The 9,864-nt window shown below is 49.7% G+C and overlaps 1 long non-coding RNA gene across 3 annotated transcripts; it reads left to right on the top strand.

The window, feature by feature from the left end:
• The first annotated feature begins 1,918 nt into the window (after window positions 1–1,918).
• On the top strand, window positions 1,919–4,787 carry LOC123088624 (uncharacterized). 3 transcript variants are annotated; one of them, XR_006441990.1, is made up of 4 exons: window positions 1,919–2,616; window positions 2,684–2,880; window positions 3,183–3,344; window positions 4,338–4,787. It is a non-coding gene; the product is annotated as an uncharacterized lncRNA (long non-coding RNA). The 3 variants fall into 3 exon arrangements; XR_006441988.1 differs by having other exon boundaries at window positions 1,919–2,880; window positions 3,183–3,323; XR_006441987.1 differs by having other exon boundaries at window positions 1,919–2,880.
• The last annotated feature ends 5,077 nt before the right edge of the window (window positions 4,788–9,864 follow it).

Raw genomic sequence — 9,864 nt, 5'->3', positions numbered from 1 at the left:
ACAAGGCCACCTTGTCTCCTGTGCCCGCGGTCATGACTTCGAACCGCCGTCAAAATATTTTTTTGTCATTTGTTTTCATTCTTACTAGCAAGATGCCTGTGCGTTGCACGTAACATCAAGATGCATTTGTATGACTTGTTTATATTGTGAGAGAAAAGGATGAACGAGGGAAGGCCTTATTTGCAAATGTGGAGAGGTGTGTGGGTACCTTTTTGCAAAATTTCCATAGTTTCTTTCCTATCCATCAGATATAAATCGGACGGCCTATATTGCAGGATGGCAGGCACACCATCATCACCAACTCTGTTTTTTATAAGAGTGTATTTTATGTATTTTATAAGAGTGTATATGTAGAGTAGATACAAGTTGACAGGTGGGCACGATGGTAGTGAGATAATGTGATGTAACACTAGATGTGCCACGTGGAGCGTTTAACTGGTCAACTAGTCATGTCATGAGCAAATACAGAGTTGTACGGTGAGCCCATGACTGTATAATAACCACTAAACATAAACGGTGACCGTAATGAGTGGACTATGAAGTCCAATGTATGTATTGTGCTTTCGCTTCAAATACAATGATCGTCATTGCATATATCGCGAGAGAAAGATGAAACACGCGTGAATTTTCTGGGGGCTTACTTTTAGAGGACCTGGAGATAGTTTTGTGTGCATGCGTGAAAGGGGCGTACAGGGGGGGGGGTATGCGATGGAGAGAGAGATGCTCTTCGTTTCTCTTTATCATGACTAACTTTGTATATAGTATAAAAATATACAAATTCACATTGCAGAATAAATATCATTGTGGGCACCATGCAATGCAAATTAGCGTTCGTACTCCTCCATATAACTTTGTAATGTTGTATATATGTAGAAACTCTAAAATAATGTTTTGGCCACACTTTATTCAAAAGGAATGTTGTATGTGAGAGAGGGCTTTTTAGATCAATGGGGTACGTGATGTAACATGTGTGAATGTGTAGTTGATGCATTTCGCGGGGCCTAGAGAGGTATGTGTGTGTATTACGTATTCGAGAGAGGCATGGATAGAGGGACCGACAGGGGGCGTGGGAGAGATAGCACGAGAAATGAGAGTTGTCTAGAGAGAGAGAGAGACGAATATGACGTCACGGCAAGAGATTCCATTCCCTTGAGTGTGTATATGCAAGGGGGGAGGGAATAGAGGCACCAGGAGAAATTTTCTGTGTGTGTGGTGTTTGTGTTGGTATGTGTGGGTGTGAGAAGATAATGAGACGTGGGGGCAGAGGGTGTGTCACCGCGTGAGGTCCGGTGGGTCGAGGTGAGGCCCTTCGTTCGGTTCCTCCCTGCGCCACATTGGTCAGCCCATGAAAAATTTAGGAAGACCCATGGATGACTAGTCGTACAAGACAAAGATAGCAGAATTGTGAAGGACTCTACATCCACTGACAAAGTCGGCTAGGATTTGTAACCCTAGGTTCTCGGACAAAGGTAACCCCTTTATCTCTGATATTACTATTCATCCAACCTAACTTTAAGGGGCATCCTACAGAATGCTCTGCTAGAATCACTACTGGAATCAGGGAATTTGCCGTCTGCCAATTCTTTACCGTCAGCTAGCGGACGACAAAGACGGTCTTTGCCATCAGCTACCAAGAAGCTGACGGCAAACAAATGGTGGACGGCAAAGAAGGTCTTTGCCATCTGCCATTTCTTTGCCGTCCGCTGGTTGACGGCAAAGAATCTTTGCCGTCCGCTGGCTGACGGCAAAGAGGAAGGTGGCACCCACTAACGAAAAAACTAACGGCCACTTTCTTTGCCGTCTGCTAGCAGACGGCAAAGAGCCCGAAAGCAGACGGCAAAGAAAATAACCTAACGTATCTAATGGCCGCCCCTGGCACCCACCCACCCACGGCCCACACAGCCTCGGGCCCCACCCACGATGCACACACGCCCAACCCACGCGCACACACACCCACGTTGGATCCCATCTCTCTCGTCTTCCTCGATCGCCTTTCTCCACCCCACGCCGCCGCCAGATTTCGGCGATCCCCGCCGTTCCCCACCGCCCAGCTCTCCTCCCCGAGGTCACCTCTCCCTGCTCACCATCTCCACCGACCGGTTTCTCTCCTCGCCCAGGAGAGTCCCGCCTCCTCGCCGCCAAGGCCGTTGCCGCCCGCCGCCTCGAGCGGCTCCGCCTCCTCCTCGAGCGCCGCACCGTAGACCTCGCCTCCCGCGCCCTTGCCGCCCGTGCTGGCATCAATGCCACCCACGCGCGCCGCCTTGCCATCGCCCGTGACATCAACTCGACCAACAGCGAGATCGAGGACGCGCAGCAGAAGGCGGAGGAGTGGGGCCGCTTCTACGAGTCCAAGAGGAAGGAGATGGAGGAGTTCCGGCCGTCATCTCCACAACCTCCATCCACCCCGGCCGCAGCCACTTCTCAACCCCACGAGCAGCCTCCTGACCTAGTTCCTCGTCACCGTCCTCCTCCCGGTCCCTGTCCACCCCCGCCTCCACCTGGTGGTCCCAGAGGCGATGATTCCCCGTCGCCTCGGCCACCATAGAGCTCTACGAGGCCGCCATGGGTGGTGGAGACTCCGTCCGCGTCATCGAGACGCCGCAGCCCAACTCAAGTGTTAGCCCCAACTTGATTCTGATGAATTGATGCTTGATTCTGATGGTCATGGTGTGCTGCTTTGCAGGTTAAGTTCAGCATGGAGGTGCCTCCCTTGATATGCAGAGCAGCGGGTTGCACTCGGACCACGCCGGGATCGGGGATGCGGAAGCCAGGAAGGCCGACCTCATGGCTAAGAAGGCCAAGCTAGACGAGACCCTGGCTGCAGCCCGCCAGTTCAGAGCACTGCTTCGGCAGTAGCTCCAGAAAGCCTTCGCGTCACAGGTTAGGGATCAAAAGGCAGCACAAAACTGACTAGTTATGTGGTACAAGCAAAATGACATTCATTAGCTAGCTCATCAATCGCTTCGGATTAAGGATGCAATGCAAGTGTGGCGGGCTAGTGGACAGTAACATAGTAGTACAAATGTAGTGTTACTTTTAGGCAAATGTTGAGCAAATTTTGAACTAATGGATGAGTTTCGTGGGACGAAGCGGGCTGCCACTTGCACTCCTCCTACTGATGAAACGAACTTCAAATGACTCTACATGCAGATACATGCTTTTTATTTCAGTCTTGTTTACAGGAGGCCCCGGCGGTGTCGAGCTGCTGTTGCTGCGGGCAAAGCAACGTCGATGTGGTCGGGATGGTTGCAGCCCTTCAAGATTCTCAACGGCGGCGTCTCGGCGCTGATGGCAGAGTCCACGGCGAGCATCGGCGGGTACAGGTTCAGATCATCCATGAATTGGTAGTTATTGGTCATATTTAGTTGCATTTTGGTCAGTCCGGTTGTGGCTATGGAGCACTTATTTTGGTCGTGTGCTAGATCTGTCATGTAGGAGTATTTGGCAATGGATATTTGCTCATATAGAATTTTGATAATCAACTAGGAATTACAATTAGAATCAAAGCAATGCTACTTGTACTCCTTTCATGAAAAAAGGCTACTAGTAGGACCCTTGTAGGAGACCATCCTCAAGATCGACGAGAAGATGAGGTCTGGACCCTTGTAGGAGACCATCCTCAAGCAGCGCTAGATGTAACTTGAGTGCTTCAAATCCAATCCGTGCTTGCTCCTCTTAATCAACTAGATTATATTAATTAATACTAGCTACTAAACTTCTTGGATTATGTTACCAATTTTGATGATGGGCGTCCAGCTATTATATTAGTAATTTGATTTTGGTAGTACCGTTGAATTTGGTTGCTGCTATTCATTTATGTATGTGAAGGAGTTTGATAATGTGCTCTTTTTTTGTTTGCAAAATGAAGGACGCTACATCCAGGTAGTGGGAATAGTTAGTCCTTGCTATCAATGGTAGTAGCATTTTTCACTGTTGAGTGTGAGGGAATTTGATGATCATCTACTTTTGCCTATCATCTACTTCTAATGTTTTCCATGAAAGTGACACGTGATCTTCCTTTGTTTTTCTTTTAGCTGATAGTATGATAACTGCTTGCTTGGCAGAAGTTATGGTTGTGCTGTTTCTTAGGTAAATAAAGAAACTGAGATTTAGTTTGATTTGGAGCGCCTCTTGTTGTACCACAGTTCCTTCTCTTAGAGCTGTACTTGTACAGCAGGTTTTGGATTGGGAGGGGAAAATGCTCTTCCTTCAGTCTCTGTTGAAGTCAAACCCATCCATGCAAAATATGTACTGTAGTACAATTAATGTAGATGAGTATATATGCCTTGCAGTTTTATCGTGCATGCCATTCAACTAACTTGCTCTTGTCCATGCAGATGGAGTAGGAGGACGAGCGGCAGCAGCAAATCAGCCTGATGATGACGGGGTGCGGAAGGCAATGGTGATCATGCTGATGGCATGAAGAAGGCTGATGACCACAACCTGGACCTTTTGGCATTTAGAGATGGCAAACACAGGCGGCGTGGAGACAACAACCTGTACCACCCACCTCCCTTACCTTTTTAATTTTGGTTGTGGTGGTTGCATCACCGTCGCGGTCGCAAATTAGTATGTAGTTGTTGTTGCTGCTAGATCCCATGATGCTCACCTAAGCTTGTGGAGTTGGGTCTGGACCGCAGTGTCCATCTAGTAGGTTAGGTGTTGTTGCTGCTAGATCCCATGATGCTCACCTCAGTTTTGTGTTATGTGGAGGCCAACCTTTGTGATCTTATTTGTCAACACTTGTGTGATCTCGTCTTACTTTGTGATACAAGTTGTACGATATATATGTTGTTATGGATGATCTTGTGATGTTCTTTTTTTCCTGTGGTCTATGTTAGATATTTGTGATATATGCATGGGCTATACATATGAATATGAATTGCTGAACATACTGTAAATCAATGACAGAGATGGCAAAGAAGGAGATTTGCCGTCCGTGCATCTGGACACTTTGCCTAGAGCTGCGGACGGCAAAGGTCGGACAAATTTTGCCGTCAGCGGCGGACGGCAAAGGCTGCCGTTAGCCACCTAACGGACTAACAGCATAATTATCGCCGTCTGCTTTCTTTGCCGTCAGTTGCTGATGGCAAAGGCCCCTTTGCCGTCAGCCGCCGAAAGCAGACGGCAAAGTAGCTGTTTGCCGGATCTTACTTTGCCGTCCATGTTTGCCGTCCGCGGTGGACGGCAAAGACCTTTGTCGTCCGCCGTTCATGCCTTTGCCGTCCGCCGTGGCAGACGGCAAAGTAGCTGATTCCTGTAGTGAATCATACTCATCGATTAGGAAGAGAGGTGTGAGACAATGCGTGAGAGACAGGCGTAAAGATAATGTGCGTACATGAGACACATAGGCAGGTCCATGTATATAGAAAGGGTCGATGAGGATTGTGCGTGTGTATGTTTGCGAGAGGAAGAGTGCTTGTGAGAAAGGTTCGTGAAAACAGTTGTAAATGGTTACGAGAGGGAGGGAGGGTTATATCTAGAGCATGTGTGCGAGAAAGACACCTCAGGAGAGAGTGTGTGAGCATGTGTGAGAGACCACCGATGGAGAGTGAAACTACACGTAAAAGACTGCTCTACACATTGATTAAAGATATAAATTGTATCCAAATATTAGGATGGGATCATGATATTTGCAATTTGCGTAAGGTGCGGTCATTGATCCATCAGACATCTAGATTCTATCGAATTTGAGCATGTCTATGTTATTATTCGACACAATTGATCCACATAGTTAGTATTTTGAACTCCAGACAATGCATCGCTTTAGCAATCGAATATAAACGTGAGTATAGTTCATCTTGTGTGTGTAAAGCACATTATACATACGAAAGTTACACAATGGACATTATAAATAGCTACCTATGAACTAGCATACATTTGAATTCAACTTAAGGTGGTTTAAAAAAATCGAATTCAACATGAAGTTAGTTCAATTATTTGAATTTGATAGCATGGCACTTGTAAACCATACCTAAATTATGGGGGCACCAATCTTTGGTCTGATTTTGTACATAATAGCATATGTAGTCGTGTACAAAATAGATTCAAATTTAGCTCCTCCATTCCAAAATAATCGTAGTTATCGGATTTTCAAGTGTCAACATTTCAAAAAGAAGCGGATAATTTAATGATATTTTCAAACATACAAGGTCAAATATAACGTTGTCTATTTAGGTCAATCCTCATAGTTCAAGTGTACCCTAAACGTGAATGCTTGTGTTTCAAAATTTCGAACGAAGCGCCAAAAGAGCCTCTACTCGCCCGAAACCGCGTGAGACCAATGTTTGGTAGTACAAGGAAATTACTTTTCTAATAACTCTGACCCGTGAAATCTACCGGCCCGACGTCCAAAGGTCTAAACTGGGGTAGGTTTGTAGCTTCATCTAGACGCCACGCAACCGCCTCCAGAAAACATTCATACACAATGGCCGCCTAAGCACACATGCGCACGGCCGAAATCGCTCCCTCCCACTATTTGGGACACCTAGGATTACCATCCTACCCCCGACCCGCAGTAGGTCCGAAATATAAGAGGGGGGCAAAGTTTGAACTTTCCCCAAATTTCAAACAAGCGCCTCCCATCTTCTGTTCAAAAAAGCCAAAAACAAGCGCGTCCCAGACCGAAACATGGTTCCCCCCACCCGTCCAATTCCCCATTCGTACTCCATGGGCGCCAAAACTACCTCTCCACCAGCCGTGAAACCCCGGCGTCCTCCGTCCGCCACCATATCCCACCCATCAACTGCCGCCCTCCTCCATCACGCTAGAGCTGATACCCCGACGTCGTCGTCCACCGCAACCTCAACCGCAACACCCTCCACGGCTAGTAGTTGAAGCCGAGGCCGAGCCGTTCGTACACGAGCCAGTTCAACCACGCCGTCTTGCGCCTCACCGCTGCCGCTCCGACTTTGCCACCCTCCACCGCACCAGAGTTGTTCCTGCTACGCCGTCCTTCGCTGCCTCGGATCTGCTTCCCATCTGCCGACATACGACCACGGCAACACAATAAACAATTTGGCCATGGGTTCGTCCAAGCCTGCACCCTCCAGAATATCGGTTTCCCTGGTAAAAAGAAGAAGATCAGCGCGACATGTGGAGGTGACCACACCGGCAACCGAAGAAGGTACACCTCTTCCCTTATTCGTGCAAATCTTACGTCTCTGCTTGCATGGTATTCATCCCATAGAAGACACTAGTTGACCGCTTCTTCTTGATACTAGATGTTCCTAGTAACTCGCGATGCACAAGGTTTCTCCTCATATACTATTTCACCATAGCTAGAGGTCCGTCGCCCCCCTGAATTTCAATTTCTGGACAGTTGATTCCCAATTAACGGAAGCATTCCCCGGCGTAACAGGTGCTAGTATGACTATTACGCCGGGGAAGCAGCGCCTTGGTGTTTATCTTAGGGGCGTGTGCGGCCTAGAGCTACTGGCGCCTGATATGGAGGTCGGCCGGGATTAAAGGGATGGCCTGGGGGCGCTGCCAAGCACGGCGGTGGTGTGAGGTCGATGGGAGGGCGGGGCGGCCGAGGCAGGGGTCTGGGCCGGTGGTCGGTGGCGGTTCGAGAAAGATCATCAATAGTGACTGGCGGGAGGTAGACGAAGGCCATCTGCCCGTTCCTTATAGATCGGACGGTTCATTAAAAAAAATCGACTGACCTATTTATTTTCAGTCGACTGTTATCTTAGATATGACCACATGTGGTGGTGTGCTCGAGGAGTACCTGCATTTCCTGTGCTCATATTTACAAAATCATACGGAGTAGAATCTAATTTTGTTTGCCATGCAATGATGTAGAGCTATCATAGGTCTCCTATCATTTATTTTTCAGCCACCTGCTATCTGCTACTTTTACAGTGCACTAGTTCTGCACACACTTCACCCATACTCTCACTATTGTGTTTTTATGCAAGGGTATTTCAGAGTCTGCCGAAAGAGAAGCAAAAAAGAAAAGAGACAAGTCGTGCCAGCTTTCTATGCGGCTAGGCATAGCACGTTACAGCGTTATAAAGGGTGCAGTGTCAGCAGATGGAGACGGTAAACGTAGCTCTGGAGTTGATGACCTCGCTCGCAATGAACCTCCATCCCAGGAGCTTGCTTTAACTTTGCGGTGTCATATGTGGTTGCAAGTTCCATATGGTGTCTAGCTTGTATTCGAAAGGCCGAAGTCGGTCTTTATTAAGATAAGGGAAGATATTTTTACATGAACCACCATCCCGTGAGCACCAGAAGACAAATAGCTGGTCAGGGCACTGGCCGAGCCAGTGACAAGCTGTCGGTGTACTAGAGTAGGGGTACCCTAGTACCCCGAACTTGTGCACGGGCAGTTGCAGCGCCCCGCGGCAAGGGCTTGCCGGGTGACCGCCAGGGTCCTCCGTGGTCCCTTTGAAGCCATTCAAGAACAAAGTATTCAAGCCAAGAAGACAAGGCGCCGGCAAGAGGAGCTTGCCGGGAAGGCCAACCGAGGCATCTCAAGGAACTTGCCGCGACGCACCACGCGTCCCGGCAAGGCCCGGTGAGTGACAAGCTTCTGGGCGCGACAAGACAACGATCGCGGCAAGGCACTTGCTGCGGCAAGCGGCCACTCTGTGCCCACGCTCCAGCGCATCCACCAACATGTCGACCTGGGGGCCTTTCCAGGCACGCGTGGTGGGAGGCTGTGCAGCCAGCGGTGCGCGGTGCCATGTGATGCTGACAAGATCGCCATCGTGGCAAGCGGTGGCACCCCTGACGGTCCTTTTTTGCACTGTTTGGGCGACACAGACGGGCATTTAATGCCCTTGTCCCCTGCTGTCAGGGTTAGGTAGGATACACTGTACAGGTAGCTGTACCAACCACCTCTCTTTTTACGTTTTTACCCTTGTTTACGTTGCCACCTGTCGGTGACCCCTTGAGCATATAAAAGGAGGCCCATGCACAACGTAGAAAAGGTTCGGCTCGGTTCGGAGGCCGGAAACACACTCACGCTCGGTCTCGTTAGCAGCTCGTGTGTACTGTAGTACTCAGCGCTCTCGAGCAAGAACACAATACAATCAGACAAGCAGCAGTAGGAGTATTATCTCTCCGGAGAGCTCCGAAGCTGGGTAAACTGCTCGTGTGCTTCGCCTCGATCTGCTCTTCGTGCGACCTCCGCCCCCCGCCGAACCGAAAGGGGCTCGGTCCGCCGGTCCCATAGGTGTTCGTGGATCAGTTTCCCCGACATCGTTGGCGCACCAGGTAGGGGGCGTCGAGATTGTGTGAACCTGATCCGGCGTTCACACGAGCTAGATTTTCATCTTCTTCATCAACATGCCACCGAAGAAGAAGGCTTCGGAGGCAGCTATTCCGTCCGCGTCGATCCCACCGCCACCGGAGCAAGCGGGTGGTGGGGTAGATGCCGGCGGAAGAACGGACGTGGACGAGGAAGCTTACGGTGCTGCCAGGTCCAAGGACAAGGCTGCGCAAACCTCGGTGTCCGTACATCCGCCGCGCCCATCTCAGGAAGCGCAGGACCGACAGCGTCATGGTATTCGCAGTACCATACGTTTGTTGGACCAAGATCAAGCTGGTGGATCCCGGGGCACTCAAGACCAACATGCACGCCAATGTGCCAGCACGAGCGAGACACGGTCGCCCGGACGGGATAATGCTCCTTCTAACATAGTTAGAAGTCCGAGCATATCCCGCTCCTCGCGCCGTCCGCCACTGCCGCCCACCACTCCAACAGAAGCTTTGGCACGAGCTCAACTGCTCCTGGATTACCCTCCAACGGTGGACAAGACCGATCAATGGAGGGCCACCATTCAGAGTCTCATCGGCTTCGCCAATGGCGACACTCCACGGCAGCCGAGCACGTCGCTGCCACGGCAGGGTTGCCAG

The sequence above is a fragment of the Triticum aestivum genome, chromosome 1B, assembly GCF_018294505.1.
Source record: "Triticum aestivum cultivar Chinese Spring chromosome 1B, IWGSC CS RefSeq v2.1, whole genome shotgun sequence".
Classification (NCBI taxonomy): domain Eukaryota; kingdom Viridiplantae; phylum Streptophyta; class Magnoliopsida; order Poales; family Poaceae; genus Triticum; species Triticum aestivum.
The sequence above is the reverse complement of the archived record's forward strand: the minus strand, read 5'-3'. Positions and strand labels throughout refer to the sequence as shown.